General features: G+C 42.5%; 1 protein-coding gene across 3 annotated transcripts in view; it reads right to left on the bottom strand.

Moving 5' to 3' along the window:
• Positions 1–23,703, bottom strand: part of VWC2L (von Willebrand factor C domain containing 2 like) — an 81,240-nt gene that overhangs the window by 16,844 nt on the left and 40,693 nt on the right. Inside the window, exon 1 of one of the 3 annotated variants that reach the window (XR_010919793.1) lies at positions 10,665–10,714. The exons of the other annotated variants lie outside the window; for them this stretch is intronic. The gene's annotated coding sequence lies outside the window, so the exon portion shown is untranslated. Of the gene's footprint in view, positions 1–10,664; positions 10,715–23,703 lie in introns of those variants that run through there. 3 annotated transcript variants of the gene reach the window in all.

Here is a 23,703-nt window from a genome sequence, read left to right on the forward strand (position 1 = left end):
TGTTTCTTGAGTGTATAAAAGATGTGATTTATATACCACTCCAGGCACTTGTGCCAACGTTTCACAATACCCACATCCCTAAACCAAATGCTTGAGAAAAATGGTGGGCCTTGCAAGACCATGAGCAATTTACAAAGCCTGGGTGCCTCAGTTTACCTATTTGTGGAATGACTATAACAAAGCTTCACAACACTATGTAGCTTTCTTAACTACCTTGTGCCTGATTCCCAATGGGCTTGCACCTGGCTTAGTCATTTACATTTACACCTGTGTTAAATCACGGCATTATTCTGATCTGGTACAGCTGTGCAACGTGGCTGGACAATTCTACAAGTCATATGGTGCTGGAACCCCTTTGACATATCAATGAAAGAAGGCTAGAATAGAGTTTTCCTGCCTATTCTTGAACTCGAGGTGACAGATTACTGCAATCGCTATAATAAAAACCGATAAACATATCCCAAATCACTCCGCTGCTGTCCAACCTCAATACTAGTGCATCACAAAGCTTGGCTATAGAATCGATTGATGCTCTTAAATGAACCCAGAATCCAGCCAAACCATGCTATAAAATAAAGAGTAAAGCAATCTAGTGGTTGCATATTCTCAGCAAATTTCCATTTTTTGTTCTTTTCGCTTGTTGTCATTATTTTTGGCAGACAACCTCACCCACAGCTATTTTTCCCAAAGCTTTTTTTCCCCCTCCTTTCAGTTGTCAAACAATTCAGGATCTAGATGTTCAACCTGTTTTTTGGTTTGTTTGTTTGTTGTTTTTTTTTTTTTTGCTGTTTTGGGCAGAGTTGTCTAAACACATGGATCAGCTATTTCATATACCTTACAGGCTGGAGACATTTCAAATTCCTTGCTCTGCCCACCTGGATGTATCATGAGCTATATTCTGATACCACACACTGAATTGGGAGTCCCATTGATGACAATGGCATGACTCACAAGAGTGAATTATTACTTAGTGTAAGTATGGATATCAGATTCTGGTTCCTAATGGTTCTAATGGACCCTATTTCTGTATGATAATGTAGTTTAGCTATTCTGATCTTGCACAAGCTTTTCAGATGTTAATTCCTTTCTCTCTCTGATATTTGTACAACACTATAAACAACTATTTATAGGCAGTTCAGAGTGTAAGAAAAGATCTCAAGCTGTGTCCTTGATTAACTTGTCAAAGCAGTGAGGGAGGTCTGGCTTCCCCACAAGGTACCTAAACTTAAAGATAAACTCTACAAGGGGGTCCAAAATGAGGACTAAAACAAAGTCAGCTGATTAAGATGAGGTTTGATTAAGATGGGATCGATTTACAAATAATACTTCAGGATTCCACAGCACTGGTCAAAAAAAAAAAAAAAAAATGGACATTAACAATAGTGTATTATATTTATGATGTTTATTAGTTTTTCCAAATACAACAAATATACCAAAAATACCAGATTCATCCTAATGCACAAAGTAAGTAAAGAGGGTTAGGGTAAAGGGAGGGCAGGGGAAGTGACATTTCTATATCTTCAGGGTTTATGTTAATCATGGACCTCTAAAAAGTCATCCCTAATTGCTTCGAATTTTTCAGGCATTCCCTTTCTGAAGAAAGCCAGTGGTTTGTTTGGTGTGGGGTGAGTTTGTTGTCTGTTTGAGTGCTGGCTTGCCTGCCGTGTGCCTGCCTGATTGAAGTTTAGAGCGTGGTCTGTTTTCGGGGGCTGTGTGATGAGCCTAGCGGCCTGCTAGGCAAGGCTGAGAGCTTCTAAATGAGGCTATCCATTGACCCCCAATCCCTTTGGGATTCCTTGATGAGGGGGCGGGGCTAACTCAGGGATAACAGGGGGTTTAAAAAGCCAACTCCTAGGTGACCAGAGGAACTAGCGAACAGGCGAGTTTTGTGAGGGAGTGAGAAAACCAGGTACACCTAACAAACATACTAAAAACATAGGCAAATAACCACTTCCCCATCCCCCCCCCCCAAAAAAAAAAAACCCACAACTACAAAGCCAAAGAACAAAAACATCCTGCAAGATTAAAAACAATGTGGGCAGAAGCCCAGCAGCAGAGTGGGGGCTATCCAGTTCATTGCACTGAGTGCAGCACGTAGGATTATCTGCCTTGTGGGTTGGTGGCATGTGTGTGCCTGTGGTGCCAGGAGCTCATGACCCTCAGAGCAAGTACAGGCTCTTGAGACCTGAGTGACTGAACAGGAGGAGCTAAGGATGGCAAAGAGGTACATAGAGGAGAGTTTCCAGGACGCAGTAGAACGGTCTCACCCCCAGTCTAACAGCCTCTGTGCTCTTGAGGAGAATGAAGGTCTCAGGGAAGGAGGACATCAAACTGGAGTGGAGGGAAATGATTCCATATTTGGGACTCTCCTTCCAGATGATGTCATGGTGTCCTCTCACACTGAGGATACTTCCCGGAGAGAAAAGACACCCAGTTATTAGGAAGAGACAGGTAACGGGAATGAAGAATTCAATTATTAGAAATATAGATAGTTGGGTTTGTAAGGATCAGGAGAATTGTCTGGTGAGTTGCCTGCAGGTGTGAAGGTTGCAGATCTCTTGAGACATCTAGGACAGGCTTATGTGCAGTGCTGGTGAGGAACTAATGGTTATGTTACATGTAGGTACCAATGACACAAGGAAAGGTAGGAGAGAGGTCCTGGAGGACAAATTTAGGCTGCTTTGTAAGAGGCTGAAGTCCAGGACCTTTGTGGTGGCATTCTCTGAAATGCTTCAGTTTCACACACTGGTCCATTTAGACAGGCAGAACTACAGGCTCTCCATGCATGGATGAGATGATGGTGTTTGGAGGCAAGATTTAGGTTTATTAGGAACTGAGGAACCTTTTTGGAAAGCAGGAGCCTACACAGGAAGAATGGGCTACACTTAAAGCAGAGTAGACCCAGATTGCTGGCATATAAAATTAAAAAGATCATAGAGGTGTTTTTAAACTAGGGACTGGGGGAAAGTCAACAGGTTCGGGGGAGCACAGTTCAGAGAGAGACATTCCTTAGGGGAGGCTTTATTAAAGGGGATGCTCTATATCCTAGTAAAGAGGAGCGGATAGAACTTGATGAAGTACAGGTATGAACTGAAAAGAAACAGTGAAATGAAAACCAGTCCCATTCAATTACATCACATGAAGGCAGACAACTACATATTGACAAATCTTATAAGTGCATGTACACAAATGCTAAAAGTCTAAATACTAAGATGGCTGAGCTAGAGCAGCTGGTATTAATTGAGGATATTAATATAATAGGCATAGTTACACCAAATTTCTCTGACGCTAACCAATGGGACACAGTAATACAAGATAATGGGAGATTTCAACTATCGCTATATTGACTATGTACATGTCACCTCAGGATGGGATGCAGAGATAAAATTTCTAGATACCATCAATGACTGCTTCTTGGAGCAGCTAGTCCTTGATTTAGACCTAAGGGGTGTGCAGGATCTGGTCCAAGAGGTGAATATAGCTGAACCATTTGGTTATAGTGATCATAATGTAATTAAATTGGACATCTTTGCAGGGAGGAAATACTGAAGAGATGCACCTCAGTAGCATTTATCTTCAGAAAGGGAACTACACAGAAATGAGGATGCTAGTTAAATGGAAATTAAAAGGAACAGTCACAAGAGAAATTCCCGGAAACTTAAAAACTACCATAAAAAGGCTCAAACTAAATGTATATCCCAAATAATTTAAAAACAAACAAAAAAACCAACCAAAAAACCCCCCAAACAAACCACAAAGTCTGAGGACCAAAATAAATAAATAAATAAATAAATAAAATGCCATAGCTAAACAATGGACTAAGAGAGGTAGTCAGAAACAAAAAGACACCTCTTAAAAATCGAAAGTCCACCCTATTGAGGAAAATAGAAAGGAGCATAAACTCTGGCAAGTCAAGTGTAAAAGTATAATTAGGTAGGCCAAAAAAGAATTTGATGAGCAACTAGCAAAAGACAGGAAAACAGCAAAAGCTTTTAAAGTACAACAGAAGCAGGAAGCCTGCCAAAAAAAAAGCAGTGGGGCCGTTGGACAATCTAGATGCTGAAGGAACATGCAAGAAAGACAAAGCTACTGTGGAGAAGCTAAATGAATTCTTAGCATTGGTCTTCACTAGACGAAGCGAGGGAGATTCCCACACCTGAGCCTCTCTTTTTAGGTGACAAATCTAATAAACTGTCCCAGAGTGAGGTGTCAGAGGAGGTTTTGGAACAAATTGAGAAATTTAACAATGATCAGTCATCAGGACTAAATGGTATTCACCTAAGAGTTATGAAGGAACTCAAAATTGTAGAGCTACTAACTGTGGTGTGTAATCTATAACTTAAATCAGCCACTGGACTGGAGGTTAGCTAATGTAACACCAATTTTTTAAAAAAAAGACTCCAGTTGACAATAACGTCAGTACCAGGCAAATTGGTTGAAAGTATAGAAAGGAACAGAATTATCAGCAAGAGAAATCGTGCCTCATCAATCTATTAGAATTCTTTGAGAGTATCAACAAGTATGTGGACAAGAATGATCCATTGGATATAACATACTTGGACTTTCAGAAAGCCTTTGACAAAGTCTTTCAGATAGAAAATATCATAATGCTACTCTATAAATCCATGGGAAGCCCACACCTGGAATACTACGTGCAGTTCTGATCACCCCATCTCAAAAAAGGTATATTAAAATTGGAAAAAGCACAGAGAAAGGCAACAAAAAATGATTAGAGGCATGGAAAACTTTCCATCTGAGGAGAGGTTAAAAAGATTGAGACATCTTAGGAAAAAAAAGATGACTAATGTAGCCTACAGGACTAGCCCACTTACTGCACATATATACACTTACTTATAAATGTAAATATTTGTTTTATTATACCAGAGTCACAGATTTATGTTAAAGTATTAGAGCTGTAATGCAAGATACCAACAGGCCACATCCTGTATGAAAAGCTAAGGCTGTTAGCATACATATGTTCGGGACCTTTGGCCCAGATAAATAATGACATATGTGGTTATAACCTTTACCCTAGATAAGTCAGGAGGCAACAAGACAGGAGGGCTGTCTCAGTTTATGCCCTGAGTAAATGTCACAGATACACCACAAAACCCTCAGAAAGGGCCAGAAATAACAAAAGTGAGATAAGCAAACCGTCTGGAAGGGATATGGATGTGTCATTAATACGTATGAGCCTGCCAGCCTATAGAATAAGTGTACCCTAATAATTTGTCGGTGAAGAAGCCAAGTTTGATAGAAGTCCATAAAATCAGGAATGGTGTAGAGAAAGTGAATAAGGAAGTGTTATTTACCCCTTCACATAGCATACGACTCAGATGTCACCCAATGAAATTAATAGGCAGAAAGTTTAAAACAAACAAAAGGAGTACTTCTTCACACAATGCACAGGCAACCTGTGGAACTCATTTCCAGGAGATGTTATGAAGGCCAAAAGTATAACTGGGTTTAAAAAAGAATTAGATAATTTCATGGCTATTAGCCAAGATGGTCAGGGATGCAACCCTATGGTCTAAACCTCTGACTGCCATAAAATGGGACTGGATGATAGGGGAATGGATCATTTCCCTGTTCTGTTAATTCCCTCTGAAGCATTTGGCATTAGCCACTGTTGGAAGACAGGATACTGGGCTAGATGGACTATTGGTCTGACCCAGTCTGGCTGTTCTTATGTTCTCGTAAAAGGACCTTTGTGTAAATGAGAATCAGGCTCATAAACTCAATTTCACCAGGGCAACCCATAGTGGAGCCAATGACCTTATGTTAGCTATATGGGCACAAGAACAGCAAGTTAATTAGAAGCTTCCGAGGTTGTAGATTCTACGCAGCGTGATGATCCACAGTCAGAAGCAGATGTCTACTAAGCATTTCATTTCACTGGAATACTATAGTTCTCTCAAACCCCATCTTCCCTATTTGCAACTACTAAAGACTACCCTGAATGGCATCAGTTTTCACAGGCTATTCTTCTACTGTGTGGCTTTCACATAGATATTCTGATGAAGAAAAGGTTATGAAAAAGACGCTAGAGATCAAGGCACATCAATGGTTATTTGCCCAGGCAGCCTCAAGAGACCACTGCATTTCGGTCTAATAAATGTAGGAGATAAACTTGCATTTCTTAAATGGATGATCTGCCTTTCACTGACACAGATTGATTTAATCTTAGCTGCTTTGCATCAAGCTTAGATTACCAATAGCTTGTTATCATTCTTAATCAAGTGCAAGAGTCCCCAAACAAATCAGGGACAGGATGGCATCCTAAGGGAATGCACTGCCTTACTCCTTTTTATTGATGGCAGTTACTTAATTTGATGAGGAGACATAAATGCAGGCATCACTACATACCGAATCAGAAATGTTTTGGTACAAAGAAGATCTATAGATGCAATTTAAAAGCACTCTGTTTAGGAATGATGGCTTCTACCAAAGGAAATTTTGATATGAGATGTGCACGCAGAATACAGATTATCACTCCACCAGGAAGTTAAATAAGGACTGCTGGTTTGGGCATTTAAAACAGATCAGCTGAAAATTGCATCTGCAAATTCCTTTCCCCGTGCAATTCCTGAGCATCACGTATGAGGTAACATGGCAAAGGAATTCTGCTTGTGTGTTGTGATGTTTCCCACATGCTTATTACTGTATGATCATCTCCAGTATACCTGTCCCTCCAGCTTGCTCAATTCTAATTGGCTGACCCTGACTGGTAGCAAAAGCACTATACTTCGTAACCATGGGATTTCCATTAAAAAAAAAAGGTCTTGTTTTGTGAAATCTTATGCATGTATGCAAAATAGAGTTGCGTGAACTCTGGAAACCTTCTTAAGTGCATGGTAACCTTTCATGCTAGTAAAACTCTTTCCCTACCTATACCACATATTGCCACATACTCAAGCTGTTCCATGGATTCCCAGAAACACATACCTCAAAGAGGGAGACATTTGTCACTGTTTGCTAGCAAGTGTTGTTGAGTTATCCACCACTGATGTATAGAAAGGCAGGAAGAAAGTTGCCTAAACACATAAGAGCTATTAACTGGGACCACAATTCAGAAAAGCATGAAATCATGTGCTTAAATCCATCCCTGTCCAAGACAAGCACATACTTAATTTAAAGCATATGCTTATGAGCAGTCTTAGATAGGAATACTTTCCGGAACAGGGGCCTACGGCTGTGCAAATTTGCAGAAACAGTTCAATGAAAAAGGACAGAGAAATTTCCTGCAAATTCATTTTGCCCATGTTCACTCCCCAAATTTATGCATTTTCCTAAAGTTTCACGAAATGGGTACTTCAGTTGCAAGAATGTGCAAAACAGTGACATTTGGCAATGGAAACCACCAGATTCAAAGCTGATACTGACCTGTAAAGAAAGTGCAAGCAATTCTGACTTTGAAACAGAATGCAAATATTCTCACATTTTGCATTTCGTTGCACATGTTTTGCCCACCTTCACTACTGACATTCCTTCTCTGTTATAAGCTGTAAAGGTGCTTGACTCAGAGTAATTCAGAGAGCTAAAGGTGGCAGCATGACTCTGGGAACTAATTTTGCTGGATCTTACAGATCAGTTTAAGGCCCAGCTCTGGGTTCTGTGTTTTTCTTTGTTTTGTTCTGAGCATGAAGGAAGAACTCATGTGTGGGTTCTAAGAGCCAATCCTCGAAGAAGCTGAGTACTCTCAACTCATCATCTTGTAGAAGATGTTCAGCTCCTGGTTGGATAAGACCTTATATTCATATGATCATCCTGACTGGATATTGGGATTTAGTTGATGTAAATACACATATCCTTGCTTTACCCTGGTATGAGATCAGAATCATCCACCCGGCTTGGCGCCAACAATTCCTACAATATGGTAGACAAGTTTCAGCTTTAAACTAAGAAAAAAGATCTGATTTTTGTTCAACAATTGAAAGGTTTAATTAGAGCAACACTACATCTTGACCACAGAAGTCCCATGGGCCACCAAGGTGGATCTAAAAGCAGAGGGCAACATTTGGCCCTTATTATGAGACATGGCTTGGCATGTCAGGCTCAAGCACATGCGACTCGCACCAATGTCCAGGGGAATTGGGTGGGCAAGGTCGGCCTTTTAATCAAACTGGTCCCATAGATCTCGACGAGCAAGTGGTTCACAACATTAATTTCACAGTGAGGCAAACCTGAGAAAAACAGTGTAAGGCGACTTCCATCCTGATTGCAGAGGCGCCTGTGGTTTGAGAAAAGCTGGGAGAATAGAAACTGACACAAAGGCTATGCCTTCACTGCAGCTGAAGGTGTGCTTCCCAGTACAGGTAGTACAGACATGCTAGCTCTGCTTGAGCTAGTGCATTAACAATAGCAGTGTAACCTCAGCAGCATGGATTAGCCAGCTGACTACAAGTCTTCCCAGATCCCCAGGGCGTGTACTTAGACTACTAGCCCAACAGACGGTTACCCTGCTATTTTTAGCATGCTAGCACATGGCTGGGAGGAACCCTCTCTTGGTCTGGGTAGTGTAGGCTGTCATCAGCTCTAGGGGAGACAGGTGCTGCTGTGTTAGGGCTAAAGTTGGTGGATGTCCAGACAAGTCTCATCTCATTCCTTTGTATACCTATGATGCTACAAATATATTTATCCCCAATGCAATATTCTGTGATGTCAGCTTTCTGTCTTCTCGATGGGGAGACTCTCATCCACTTCCGGGGGGAGCAAATCAGACCCATGGTTATTTATTGGAAACTTTATCGGGGGGGGGGGGGGGAAGGGAGGAGGAGGGAGATGTTTCCTCTCACCAATTCAGTTGCTAATCTAGTTTGATTCCACAGTGAAATCAGAGTCTTGCCTGAATAACATTACACCATGCTGTCATGGCAATGATTGTGCGGTCAGCAATACTGCATCATGACTTCCTGGCAGGATGGAAGGCAAAACACACCACGAAAATCATCACCGGGGAAAAAAGAAAAACCAAAAACAGCATTTACTGTGGTATGGGAATAAGATTTCCCCTAGCTTCTTTGGTGTTCCCTCTACTCAGAATAGGAAACACTGCAGTGCAGTAAAGTCTCTGTTTAAGAAACTACAGTGATTGTTCTGATTTTCACATTTGCTGCTGCTTCTTCAGCTTGAGGAGGAGGAAACTGCAGAGGCAAAACATTCAAAAGGGCTGTGATTTTGGAACCCACAGGACTTGACGGATTCTGCTGAGTCGCTGTTGTTTTATTATAAATCCACTCCGGAGACTCCAGCCGCCTCATTATGGGAAGGAAAATAGTTTATGATCATATCTCATCAAAAATGAGAACACTGAGAATGAATCTTTTTCACCATCAAAGACCACTGCAGATTATTCAATAAAATTAAACCAATCTGGCCATATTAAAGAAGATATAGCTATGCCTACTGGTACATTTCCCGTGATCTTTCAGAGATTAAGGGTAGATGCCTGAAATAACAATGTTGCCTGAGTATTGGGGGTCACAGAGCTGGAATGAATAGTCGCACCAATCCAATTTTCATTGAATGTAGTCTCTTTATCTGCTGGGGCTTGATCCAAAGTCCATTGAACACAATGAAAAGATTCACGCTGGGTTTTCGATCAGGCAAAGTATTTGTGAACGAACTGATCGCAATGAGTTTGTGATGCAGAGTTGATTGATGCCTCACGTCCCTACACGGTGTATAACCAATGTGCAGAGTGTCTGTCACAGGGATGACTTGAGGGGTAGGTCTGGCTTTCATGAAAGGGGGGGGAAAAAATCACAGGTGCTTCTTTCTCCAGGGTTAACAACAGATTTCTCCATCCTTCCCCAAGCTGGAAAAGGATAGACCCAAAACATTCCAAACACAAAAACCTGGGGCTAGATCCCCAAAGGGATTTAGGCACCTCACTGCCAGTTTAGGTAGCTAGGTCCAAAGTTGAGATCCTTAAAACCCCTGCTCAGCTGCTCCCAAATCTTACAGGTGCCTAAATTCCCTAGGCACAGAAGTTTCTGCCAGTAAAGTCCCCTAGATGCCTAAATGTCTTCCAGTGGGCATCTGCAAAGCCACCTAAGCTGCTTGGATCCTCAGGCTGGGTGGGACCCCCGGACAAGGCACCCCTCCACCTATCTCGCTACAGGGCCCAATTTGATAGACTCCCAGATCAGACCTCACACAAAACCCAGTTGAGGAGGAGAGTGGAGATTTGAACCCTGGCCTCCCCACTCTGACTGCATGCTCTAACCACTGGGATATGGGAGGGGAGAAGAGGAGGGCAGTACAACCATCCTCATGAGTTGGGTTGTTTTTGTTTTGTTTTTTTTGCAAGGACTGATCTGTCTTTGACTCCTCACTCCAGTGGAGAATTCACAGCTGGGAGGCCCAAGCCGAGGGAAGCATCTCCCGCCCCATCTCAGAGCTAGGCACCTAAATCCTTTTGAGGGGGTGGGGTTTACACCACACCCTTCTCCTCTGCATTTCCTATGACTAGCTTAGGCAGCTCCAAATCAGGATACTGGCTTCTGGGAATCCCATTTTTGGGTGCCTAACAAGAGCTGGGGACCTAACTCTGGACGGTGCATTCCACCATGCAGCAGCGTTCCTAAATCCTAGGCATTGCAACACTGAATAAGTCCCCTTTGTGGATCTAGCCCCCCCCAAAAATCAAAATTCAGGCTTACCAGCCAGGGGTTTCAGACAGCTGTCCTCCAATGATTATCCCCAGCATTCAGGTCCAAATGGCCTGCAGCTTCCAGCATTTAAACTGCCACACTCCAACTAAGGAGAGCTGTTTTTATCTGACTCCTTTCTCCAGATTGGCCCCAGGCTCTGAATTCCCTAACAAGCCTCAATTGGCCACTCACGATTAAACCTGGGTAGGTAGAGCCTGTGTTTGCTAGCTAATTGTTTGGACAATCCAGCTGATTCCCAGCTGCCAGCACTCTGAGGCTCATTTGACTCCCACAAGAAAGTGGGACAGGAGCTAGAGCTTGAATTTGGCAGTCCCTCCCCTCCCAGCTGAGTGCTCTAACCCCTGAGATATGGTGTATAAGGGAGGCTTCTCTGGCTTGTTTTTTGCCACAAAGGGGCTGACCTGATTTAGGTGGATTCCCAGCTACGTGGGCACCTTCCTCCAACCCAGAGTTGGATACGTAACTCCCTTTGGAGGGCGGGACCTATTTCCCATCCCTCTCCTCGGCATTTTCTCTTGGCCAGCTCAGGCAGCTCCCCACTCGGCAGGCTGGCTTTTGTGAACGCCGTCCTCAGTGCCCACACGCTCTCCATGCCTTGGAAAGGGAGCCTGGGGGCCCGCCTCAGAGCAGAGGGTTCCTCTTGGCAACAGAGTGCCAAAGCAAGGCCTTGCAATGCAGACCCTGAGTTCCTTTTGTGGCTCTGGGCCCTTGTGAACGACAGAGACTTCTCTGAAAAGGAGGGCAAAGCCTCCCCTAATGAATAGATCTCACCCTCCCCCCCCCCCCCCAGCACCAGACCATCCTGTCATGCTTTCTCACCTCTCACCAGAGCTGTGAGGGTTAATCAGGGTTTGCACACTCAGATCCTCAGGTGAGAGGTGCTAGAGAAATAAAGAGTAGTATTGATAGAATAGCAACGCTACATAGATTGTAAGTTCTTTGGGGCAGGGAGTATCTTTTTGTTCCAGTTTGTACAGCACCTAGCACAATGGGGCTCCTGGTCCATGGCTGGGGCTCCTAAGCATTACTTCCAAACAAATAAATAATCAAATAATAATATTCCCTTACCTACCTACATACTTCTAGTGGCTGAATAATGTATTTCAATCAATCGTGGCGTTGCGGTGCTGAGCTATAACAACTCACGCAAAGCTGTGGAAGCTTAAGGTCCAGATGCGCAAAGGCAGATAGGCACCTAACTCCCACTGATTCCAATGGGATTTAGGCAATGAATTACTTCTGAAGATCTGGGTGATGAGAGTTAGGCACCTAAATACGTTTGACAGTCTGGGCTCAAGTGCCCAGCATATTCTCAGTATCAGGCCCCAAATGGGAGATGAATCAATCTATTGCTGTATTTTTGGGGTTATTTTTATAGAAGATGCAGGCTGACATTTCCAAAGTCAGCTAGAGGATTTGCACACCAAATTCCCATTCATTTTAATGGGAATAGAGTGCCCAAATACCTTAGACAGCCCTGAAAATGTTAATCTTTATTAAGAAATGTACAAGGAGCCAAGATACTTCCATTTGAAAAGTAGCTGTTTTGCATGTAGAGCAGCAGGATTACTTTTTTAATCAGATTTTTACTATGCACACTTAAAAATATATATTTACTAGGCAAACTATCACTACTCGAAAGCAGTAACATAACATATAACTGTCTATTGCTTAAACAACGCATATTTCAAAATGTGCCTGGATGCATAAGCAAGAGTATTTAATAAGATCCCTTTGCAGATGGCATGGCATTTTAGGTGAATAATATTCATTTTAAGAATTATTGGTAGGTTTTAACAGCTGGCTGTAACAGCTACTTCTGAGCCATTATAACCTTTTAGGTAAGTAATATGCTTTTAAAAACATGTCTAAATAGTGAAAGCCCCAAATGAACTCTAATAGCTCTGAAGGTACAGATCAAACATGGCACAGATCTTTTCTTTTTGACTTCATGTAAACCAAATAATTAAAAATAAACCAATGAAGTTAACATTGACAATACTAAGGCTATGTCTTCACTGATGGCGGCAAATTCGCCACTGTCAGATCGACTTCTCTGGATCGACTGAGCAGTCAGTGAAGACCCGCTCAGTTGATCCAGAAATCGACGTATTAAGACCACCTTCTCAAGTAGCGTTGCTCTGCGTCAGTGAAGACGGCACGCAGAACAGAAGCAGAGAAGTCGACGGGAGTTATGCAAGTTTTTTGCGTAGCTTGCGTAACTCCGGTCGACTGCCGCCCTACGTGAGGTAAAATGAACAATGTTAAGAATGACATTTAGAGCCAAAGAAAGGAGATATAAATAAAAAGTTTAAACTCTTGGGCCTACTCCTTCAAACACATATATACATGTAGAATCCTTATTTATGCAAGTATTCCATTGGAGTCAATGGAATTACACACGTGAGTAAGGATTACTTGTCTGAATAATATTATGCAAGATAGGGCCATAGATCCTTAACACACAGCACTGGGTCAATCTGTTATTATTCATTATGGGCTAGATTCTGCTACCTTTGTCATTCTGGATAGAATCATACAAGTGTAGGTCTGGAAGGGACCTTGAAAGGTCATCTAGTCCAGTCCCCAGCACTTAAGGCAGGACTAAGTGTTAACTAGACCATCCCTGGCAGCTGTTTATATAACCTGCTTTTGAATACCTCCAATGTTGGAGATTCCACAACCTCCCTAGGTAATTTATTCCAGTGTTTAACTATCCTGACAGTTAGAAAGTTTTTCCTAATGTCCAACCTAAACCCTCTCATTGCTTCTTGTCCTATCCTCAGAGGTTAACAAGAACAATTTTTCTCCTTCCTCCTTGTAACAACCTTTTGTGTACTTGAAAACTGTTATGAGGGGTCTCCCTTCAGTCTTCGCTTCTCCAGATTTAACAAACCCAAATTTTTCAATCTTTCCTCATACGTCATGTTTTCTAGCCCTTTAATCATTTTTGTTGCTCTCCTCAGGACTTTCTCCAATTTGTCCACATATTTCCTGAAATGTGGTGCCCAGAACAAGACACAATACTCCAGTCCAGTCCTTATCAGTATGGAGTAGAGTAGAAGAATTACTTCTTGTGCCTTGCTTACAACCATCCTGTAAATGGATCCCAGAATGATGTCCATTTTTTTTGTAACAGTCTTACACTGTTGACTCATATTTAGCTTGTGATCCACTATAACCCCCTGATCCTTTTTCATAGTACACCTTCCTAGGCAATAATTTCCCATTTTATATGTGTGCAATTGATTGTTCCTTACTAAGTGGAATACTTTGCATTTGTCCTTGAATTTCATCCTATTATCATACTTTGCAAATATCCCTGTTGATTTTAATGGTATTCCTTGTACAGCAAGATACTACTCAGAATGAGTAAAGGGGACAGCACCTGGCCCTGTTTTATAATGCCTCATATCAGGTTTGATGTCTCACTAATGGCTCAGTACCAGATCCACAGCTGGGGTCAGATCCTGCGCTTGTATAAATTGTCAGCTAAAGAATCAGCTAAAAGTGATGTCTTAAATAGAGAACTCTGGGCTCATTTATTCCATCAAAGTCAAAACAAAACCAGCTGTTTCTAATATTGCTGTTTTAAATATGAAGTCCAAAAAGACAATAGTTCACATATAGGTATATAGACATCCAGTAAATCATTTAAGACTTTAGCAGCATATAGGTTTAAATCATCTCTAAATAACCCCACTGATTAGCTATATAGCTAAAACTGTACTTAGCTAGGACTGCCAGATTTGAGTAAGACCTATGAAATAACACAGAACACTAATTTAGGGTCTGATCCTAGTTCCATTGAAGTCAATGACAAAACTCGGATTCATTTAAATGGAAATAGGAAGAGGCCCTTAAACCTTACTGATCCACCTAGCTGTCTGCCTGGGCTTTCATACCACGTTCATTAGTGTGGTATCAGTTCACCCTAGTATTGCAGAACTCCAGCTCCGTGAAACCATCCATTGCTATTACAAGGCACAGGCCGACCGTTCATATACAAATGTAACTCTGACTGACGTGAATAGCAGTTCCATGTCTGTAAAGATGCAAAGTGAAATCCTCAATGGCAAAACTCTTCTGATTTCAAGAGAGGTGGGATTTTGCTCCCAAAATCAATACTTCCACATAAAGCAGCAGGTTAATTCCAGAGTTAAAGCACTGTCTCCACATTTTCTAGTTCTTTCCAGTTTTAGCCAACTCCTTGGCATCACAGTAATGCATTAGTTGAAAATTTAATGATTTTTATGGTCCGTTTTAACACTTTTATATCTTTTAAAAAAATAATAATAAATTCGATATAAGAATTAAAACTGTGATTCCTCCTTTAAATGCAATCATGGATGATATATGTAAGAGTATTGGCTGCAAGTCAAGTCAGTATAAAGCCAGAATAGAATCTGATTCCACAGCTACAGTTGTGAACGATGGCTTTTTGCAATTTTTTTTATATTGGCCATAAAGGAGGCGGAAACTGTGATTATGCCGATTTTGGAACACCACGGTTCTAAAACACCAAAAATAAATCAATACATTTAAAAAATAGTGCCACCAGCAGAATTCAAACATATTTATGTGAGTGAGTTCTACATGGCATGGTGTGTGCTGAATGAATCAGTGAAAGTCTTTCTTGCTAATGGAACTACAGCTAGTTAACATACGGTTGCTCTATGAAGCGGCACCGGTGCAAAAGTCAGTGCAGTGATTGATTATTGGCATAATGTGAAAATTAAGTAATTGCCCATAAAGTGGGTAGATCTATGCAAAGGAATGAAAGATCTCCCTTTCCATTTGGGACCCTAAGTACAATAACAATAAGTAGAGCTGGTTGAAAGTTTTCTAAACAAAACCTTTTTCCATTGGAAAATGCCAATTCATTGCAACCAAAATGTTCTACGGGAATGTCTCAGTTTTAACGAAATTATTGTTAAAGAAAAGAAAAGAAACCGTTTGGATCCGTTGAATGGAACATCGCATTTCAGCCTTATGGGAACATTTCAATTTTTCCGTTCAAAATAACTTTTCATTTCAAAATGTATTTTAGCTTACATTATATAATAAATTATACTGCCATATAGAATTAAAAAGTTGGAATTGAAACAAAGTGTTTCAATTGACCCAAAAGTAAATTTTTTTCAAAACTTTTGTTTCATGGGAAATTTAGAAATTCTCTGTTTTCTTTTCAGTTTGGAATGAAAACGCGTTTTTTTTAAACTGCGGAAATTACCACTTGGCTCTGACGCTAAGTGTTGCTGTTCCCAAAACCCACAGTCTAGGAAGGCCACAATCCCAGAAGTAGCAAGATGTGAGTCAGATGCAAATTTAACTGACAACTGCAATTGAACTCTGTTCGCCACAACCTTTCAATGCATGCAGTTGCAACCCTGCTCTCCTCAAAATCCCTGTTGGAGTCCATGCACCTCATGTGCAGGGATCTGCTCACACACTTCACGTCACAGAATCAGGGCCAAGGCCCACTGAAGTTAGTAGAATGACTCCCACTGACTTCCAGGGGCATTGGGTGAGGCCTTAATAAAGCAAATCTCCTCCTACTTTTCCAGGTCTCCCAGGACAGTAGAGTTTCACTAATTTGCACTTATGACTGGGGCTCAGATCCTCAAAGGTATTTAGGTGCCTAAATCTCATTGACTTCTGTTAAACCAATGGGAGTTAGGTGCCTAAGTATGTTTTAGGCGACCCATTATAAATGTAAAGAAGCAGCAAAGAAGTAAATAAACACAACAAAAGAAATGTACATGAAATGAAAAAGAAATGAAATTTCTTAATTTATTTTGGGACTCTCAGTTCCTGACAGTGATGGCCTAGTAGGGCAAACAAATTCAGGAAGATGAATACATAATAACCCTTCTACTATGATAAGTATATGGATTTCGTCATTATTTACGTCTTCAGACTATGCATCATTATGTTAATTAAATTGTTAAACAGTCCAGAGTTCTAGGGTAATTTTTGGAGAAGATCAACTTCAGATCCAAACATCTACTGAACTCTGGGAAAGTTCTGCTCTGCCTCTAAATCTGTCTGCAACATTTTGCAGCTCGGGTGCTTCCCTCACTAGGGATTGCAGGGGCTTCGGGCTCACACGATAACAGGAGAATTGCATGGGAGGACTGCATGCAAAAAAGGACAATGCATGCTGATTAACACGTGTTGTCTGGAGTGCAGGCCACTTCAGAGAAACACACTCACTTGAAATGAATGAGCGCCACTCTTGACTCTATCACCTCTCATTCAGCCAGCTCCCTGGGCTCTGATCGCTCTAGGATTGACTCTGTGGAATGGGAGGGAAGCAGACGCAATCACCCCTGGTGCAGTTTGGAGAGACGGAAGGGTCAGACCAGGTATGATAGCATCCTGGCTGCCCAGTCCCAGTGGAGGGGTGCTGATGATACTAATGCAGGATCTAATGCAGGGCTGTAACAGTGGCCTGGATGTGGTACCTCGTGGTCTGGGGGTGGAGGAACTCATGCTCCACAATCACAACAGGACCCGTCCCCAAGCAAAGACCTCAGTGGTTTTGGCTCCAAGGGCCTGCACCAAAGCCATTTGATGTCAGTGGAAAGACTCCTATTAAGGTCAGTGGGACCCAAATGGGTAGGTATCCCAGATGAATAGGTTCATGGTCCATTTTGCCTCAGGCTGGAGAATGTAGTTAGCACACTTCAGCAAGGATGCAGCTCAATCCCCTTTCTCCTCCAAACTTTTCCTCCCTAAGGCCTGGTCGTTTAAATGAAATTAATAAGATTTATGACATTTGCATATTGCTTTATTGCAGTACTGGGCAGAGTCAGGTTGCTGAGCCAATAAAATGAGCATATGCCATTTTTTGTGGAAGTAGTTGCATTTAATTAAAATCACCAACTGGAAACTGGTCATACCTCTGTGTGCCAGTCATTTTGGGCACCACCGCAGTGCAAAAAGGCTGATTCTTCAATGCCTTACAACACGACAGGCATCTGCACCTGGGCAGAGTGGCTGACAAGTGATACCATTCTGATCGGGTAGGATTTTATATCCTGTTTGCACTGTAATGAATGGCGACCCAGGTTGCAATGCAGTGGAGAATCAGGCTCACCCTATGAGATTTCTTTTATGGGTTTCAGATTATTTTTAGAATCCTTCAAGATCTTTTTCTTGCTTGAGGATTTATTCTTGGATCAACCACATTAACCAAGTCAAATCTAGCTGTGGCATTCATACAACCCCTCAGTCCCATAGTATTTGAGCACCTTTATCCTCACTACACTCCTGTGACGAGGGCAGTGCTGTTATCCCCATTGTACAGATGGGGAACCAAGGCACAGAGAAACCAAGGCCGAGAGCCCCAAAGTTATTTGGGCACCTACTTTCCATTGAACTCAATGGCAGTTAGGCGTCTGGGACCATGTGACTCGCCCAAGGAAACTTGTTGCAGAGCAGGGAATTGAAACCAAGTCTTCTGAATTTAAGGATAGAGCCCTAATCGCTGGCCCCGCATGATTGTTAGCCAAACTTCTGAGGCTTTGCCAGTGGCCAGGAATTAAATGTCCTGCAGCCAGATTGTGGCTGAGCAGGGGACTAAAGAGGATACAAACCGTGGGTAGTAGCGCAGAAGGGAAAGCAGTCTTCATAGGCTCACCCTATGGCCCATCCTACATCCGTGGGGGGGAGGTGACCAAAAAAGGCCTTGGCTCCACCCCCTTGATGTGCAAGCCAGCAGAGTTGCACCAGCACATATACTATGCTAGGTGTTGGCCCAGGGTATGTTCCCTCACTGGCAGGGGGCGGGAATAAGTTGCATTTTAGGCTGCTCCTGCAACATCATGATCTCCCTTCCACGGGGCTTGGGATAAAGCCACTGCTGACCTCATCGCTATTCTGCAATGACCGTGCCATCGAAGAAAAAAAAAAACTCCACATAAACGGTGAGGATTTTCACTCCCCTGATTACAAATTCTCATGTTTTTCTTAGATACTAAGTTAACAATTTTGCAAAATGGTTAAAAAATGTTTCACTTTAAAAGCTTGAGGTTTCCTATTGTATTTCATCAATGCCAATTAATTCATTAGCAATGTAACAAGACTAGACATCGAAAATCCTGGGCTTTGTGTAGATGCGTTTAATTATGGCTAATCAAATACCGTGGAAGGCCCTGATTATACCTTTGAGCATTTCCTTATCTGGAGAAAGAAACAAGATCTTGTAGTCTTGAATGCCTATAACTAACGCAGAACTCAACAACTACATGGCTGTAAAAAGAAATAAAGACGGATATAAATTATCGAGAAACACAGGGGAAAAGCATTCGGTACTCAGTATGTGGCTGCATCCTCAATGGAGAGGTATGGACGTTACCACTGTTTGTTTTGGCTAGTAGTAGAATCTGGAGTAAATTGGAGTACGAAGAAGTGCATGCAGCCACTGAAAAGAAACAGCCGTGCCAGACCGTAAACATAGTCTCAAGGCAAATTGATGTAATGCTCACTAAAGTTAGGAGCAGATTCCAGATGGCCATTGTACATATGGCCGGGGCTACTGCTATAGCCAAACCTGCAAAAGCGAGCAGAACACTTTCGAAATGAAATCAGCATTGGCCTTGGAAGATGAAAACTTTGCCAGTGCCAGAAGTTGCTCTGTTTATTTGGTTTCTTTTCTTTTTTTCTTCTCTCCTCTTTATTCGTCTGCAGTGATTGCAACAACGATCAGAATTCAAACAGGTGTCACCCAAAACCTCTCTGTCTTAAGAACGATTGCCGCGGTTTGATCAACAGCGTAAAGCCAGGGAAACGTTTCTTTTTAAAGAAGTGTCTTGCTCTCTCTTTAAGGAAAGCCTGCCTTGAGATCTTGCAGTTGGCCACGCTGGCAAGCAGATTTATTTTTGGAACCCTACGTGCTTATTGAAGCAGCATGAAGGTGGTGGGGGAATAGCAATTAAACAAAGCCTATTCATGCGGTGACACCACTGCCATGGTGCCCTCACTATATATTTCTTTTCTTTTTTTCAATTCTTATTAATATCAAGGGTGATTCTTCTCTGCATTCATGTCATTCTTTTGCTGGTAACAAGCACTTTTGAAAGCTATTTTGTTCTGCCTTAATTAAAGGGAGCTGACTAGAGCTGAGTGATAAAGCTGTGCCACGGGCTTTTATTTGCTGTTGGCCAGTCTTGCCTAGCTGTTTGGAAGCTGACTTTTGCTGCTGGGCAGCCTGATTGAACTTCTTAATAAATGGCAGGTTATCAAAGTGTCAGCCACATATGTTACAGAACGGGATTGTTAACCACTGTATCACAAGTGAGCAATCAGGCAGCGAGACTAAATACTTCTCTGAAGTGCAGTCTATCCCTGCTGGGCTGTGCAATTCATTCTAATGAGCTTGTGGGCTGGACTGGGCTAGCTTCAATGTCAAGCTTTCTAATGCAGAATCTCATTTTGCCATCGGTCTTCTTGTGACATGCCACAGTCGCCTAGGCTGATGAGCAAATGTCTTACACTTTATAAAATCATTTTGCTGCCGCTAAATGCTAATCTTTTAGCTAGAAATACACTCAAACAAAGAGTCCAAAGTAGGGTGGCCAGATAGTAAGTGTGAAAAATCAGGATAGGGGGTGGGCACTAATAGGTACCTATATAAGACAAAGCCCCGAATATTGGGACTGTCTCTATAAAGTCGGGCCATCTGGTCAGCCTAGTCCAATGGCATCTTCTCAGCAGAATAGAGCCATTCTCAGAGAGTTATATGCCCTTGGGATTCTACCAAAAGCACCAAGAAGAAGTAAAACATAGTCCATAAGACAAGACACACTTGGCCACGTTTAAAAGCTAAAGATTAATGGTAAGGTCGCTTCTGTCGATGTTGCAAATGTGTTTTTCTTTCTGTCCCAAAAGACTTTCAGGTGGAATGTGCAAGATAAATCCTCAATTGATGCAGCAGATTTAATCTGGGGAAGGTATGAAAACCAGGGACTTCTGGATGAAATGCAAAACTGCAAAATATGACATGTTGAACAAGTGATTTACATGGCATGGAAACGTTAAGCTTAGAGTCATTCATCAGGTCCAAGTAGCTCACGTTGCAAGAAGCTGTCTCCAGAGGATAAGGGGCCAGATTCATTGTAGCCTTACCCTGTTTGGATCCATTTACATATGTGCAAAATGGTACCTCTCTAACTTTCTGCACCCACTCTGCACCAATGTAAATGACCGTACCAGGAGCAGAACCAAAGGGAATTGGGCCCATGATGGAACTCAATGCAGACAGATCTTCTTGGGTTTATTAGCTATTCACTCCCATTGTATTGGAAGGAAATGGCATGAAGAACTTTTTAGCCCTAAGGTGCCATCACGCCACCGTATATCAATGTTTCCCAACATTTTCAGGTTGGTGACCCTTTATTTCAATTTTCCCAACCCCTCCCATCCTGACATTCACTGTAAGAATGTTGTCATCTCAATGACAACAATAAGCTTGTATCATTTCTCTCTCTGCAGGTATGTCACCACTGCGATTAAAAAACCTGCAGCACCGAGCCTCCGAGCCCAGCTGTGCTGTCTCAGACTTGCAGATCTTGGGTTGCAGGGCTAAAAATTGCAGTGCAGACGTTCCGGCTCGCACTGGAGCCTGCGCTCTGAGACCGTCCCCCCTCGCACGTCCTCAGAGCCCGGACTCCAGCCTGAGCTTCGTAAGCCCAAGTCAGCTGACCTGGAACAACGCAGCCCTGCCACGGGCCTTTTATTGCAATGCTGACGTATCCTGTGTTTCAAGAGGTTGCCAGAGAATACTTGACCTTGATGGGTAAGTGCACACAGGGAGTCAGGGAACGAGACAGTGGGAGAGAATTGCTTCTGTGGACATAAAAGCTACTACTACAGTTACTACCCCTGCTGACCTCACAAACTTTCAAGGCTTTGGCCACTCCAAACTTATTCTGGAAACTTCCTTTTAGTTGCTTTAGAATTATACAACATTTTCATCACCTTGCCTTTAATGACCCCTTTGGGGGCTGAAACCCATCAGTTGAGAAACACGGCAGTCGATCAATATGGTGGTAGTCTAACTTAGCAAATTATTCCCCAGTGTCACCTGCACTGCTTGCCCAGTTAAAACCACTGTGGGCTAAAAAACACAAAAGCTACAGTCGAATCAGCACATGCAACTGCTGTTCTGCGTTCAACTCTCCTGTCTAAGTGTACAGTTCAATAGCCACATCCCCATGCAAGCCACATATCCTTAAAGGGTGCAAATCAGCGTGTCAGTGGAGAGACGCTGATTTACGCCATCCAAGGATCTGGCCCATGGTTATATAGGAATACATTTAAGCAGGGCTCTACCATTAAGAAACCTAAGGAGCTGTCCTTGAAAATACACAGTGGGCTTGATTCTCATTTCTGCTATGGCCCCTTTGCACGGCCAGCACCATGTAAAGAGGCCGTTAATGTAAATGAAAATTAGGCTGCAATGCATCACCATTACACGAAACTTCAGAATCCTCCGCTCACCAGGGGAGACGCCTTCAAGCGCCATTGTTTTAAATAATGATGCATATCCACGGCTGAGAGACGACTGCCTGTTTGCTGAGAGCGCAGTGTCTGATCCAGTCTGCTGTTGGAAGTCAAATAGCATCACACTCGGACCTGCCAAGCACGGTTACTGTTAGTGCTTCCAATTACCAGCAGTCTCCTCCAATCTCTTTTCTGGCTTCCCAAGAAGACTGATGATTTATTTAACCTGAATTTAGAAGCAGAGCTTTTTTTGTTGGCGCAAACATGAGCCTGGCGCTGGGGTAGAATGGAAGGAGTAGGCAACATTTCCAAGCTAACACAAAGTACAAATAACCATGCCTGCATGCATTCAGAAAACTGCTGCTGTGTGTGACAGAGAACTGCCGGGGTTGGGGCAGCAGCATCTGTCATCGGGAACGTCAGAGATTTCGTTGATATTCAGCGTGCAGATTCCTAAAGAGTCGCCGCATATTTTAAAAATGTCACTGCTCTGTTTGTTAGGACTCTGGTGCATTAGAGCAATGGGACTTAACCGTGACACTAGGGCACAGCAGAGAAACATTGCAGGACTCCTTGCCAGTAAGCTCAGGAAGCCCTCTTTCATCTAGCCACCAAGAAAGGGAGGTTAGATCGCAACCCCTCTGTGGCCATTTGGGACCTACAGTTTGACAAACTATCCCCTACAGCAAGTACCTATATGGATGTGCCACTGCCCTCTACTGGATGAAATTAGAGCTGCTTCTCTGTTTGCAAAAGGTCTTAGTTATTAGCATTAGCTATTTATTAGCTATTTTAATTTAAATGCCCATTATTTGTACTGCAGTACTATCTAGATGTTCCAGTCAGGGATCAAGGGCCCATTGTGCTAGTCGCTGTACATGCATGTGCAAAAAAGAGACAGTCCAAAGAACTGGATTTGTTACTTTGTTAGGGATGTATATAGGCTGCCTTAACTAACAAAGAAAAGGTAGGAGAGTGAGTACTGATGTTGTAGTCACTTATTCCTAGAAGTCCAGTGCACTTCAAGGCAAACCAAGGTACAGTGGAGATACTGGTGAAGAAGAGAATACTTAGGTTCCTGATAAATAGCAATTCCACTTTAAATAAAAATACATAAATGGAAGTTTGCTCTGGTAAGTTTGCATTTCCAGGCCCCTTTGAATTCCCTCTCCAGAATGGGTTGCAAAACCAAGACCTTTTGATATTACAGTGGAATTTCTGCCGACGCCATCGGGTGCTGTGTTATGTAGGTCATGAAATGGTAGAGTATTCCCATTTTCCCACCTGTCTTATCCTTTCTTATCTCCACCGCACATTGCTGCTGCTTCACCTTCCCCTGCTATTTGCTGGTGGTATTAGGACTGGATGTTTCATACAGCTCTAGAAGGGGAAAAAACAGCTTGTTTTCCCCCCTGCAGTGGATTTGGCTTCTGCACAGCATAAAGGGCAAAGTCATGCTGGGTGTCGTGCTGAAATTCTGTCTTGCAGCCTGTAGGTTTATTAATCAACACAACATTCC

The sequence above is a fragment of the Emydura macquarii genome, unplaced genomic scaffold (genome assembly GCF_026122565.2).
Source record: "Emydura macquarii macquarii isolate MOO-44397 ecotype Brisbane River unplaced genomic scaffold, CSIRO-AGI_Emac_v2 contig_1253, whole genome shotgun sequence".
NCBI classification, from domain to species: Eukaryota; Metazoa; Chordata; order Testudines; family Chelidae; genus Emydura; species Emydura macquarii.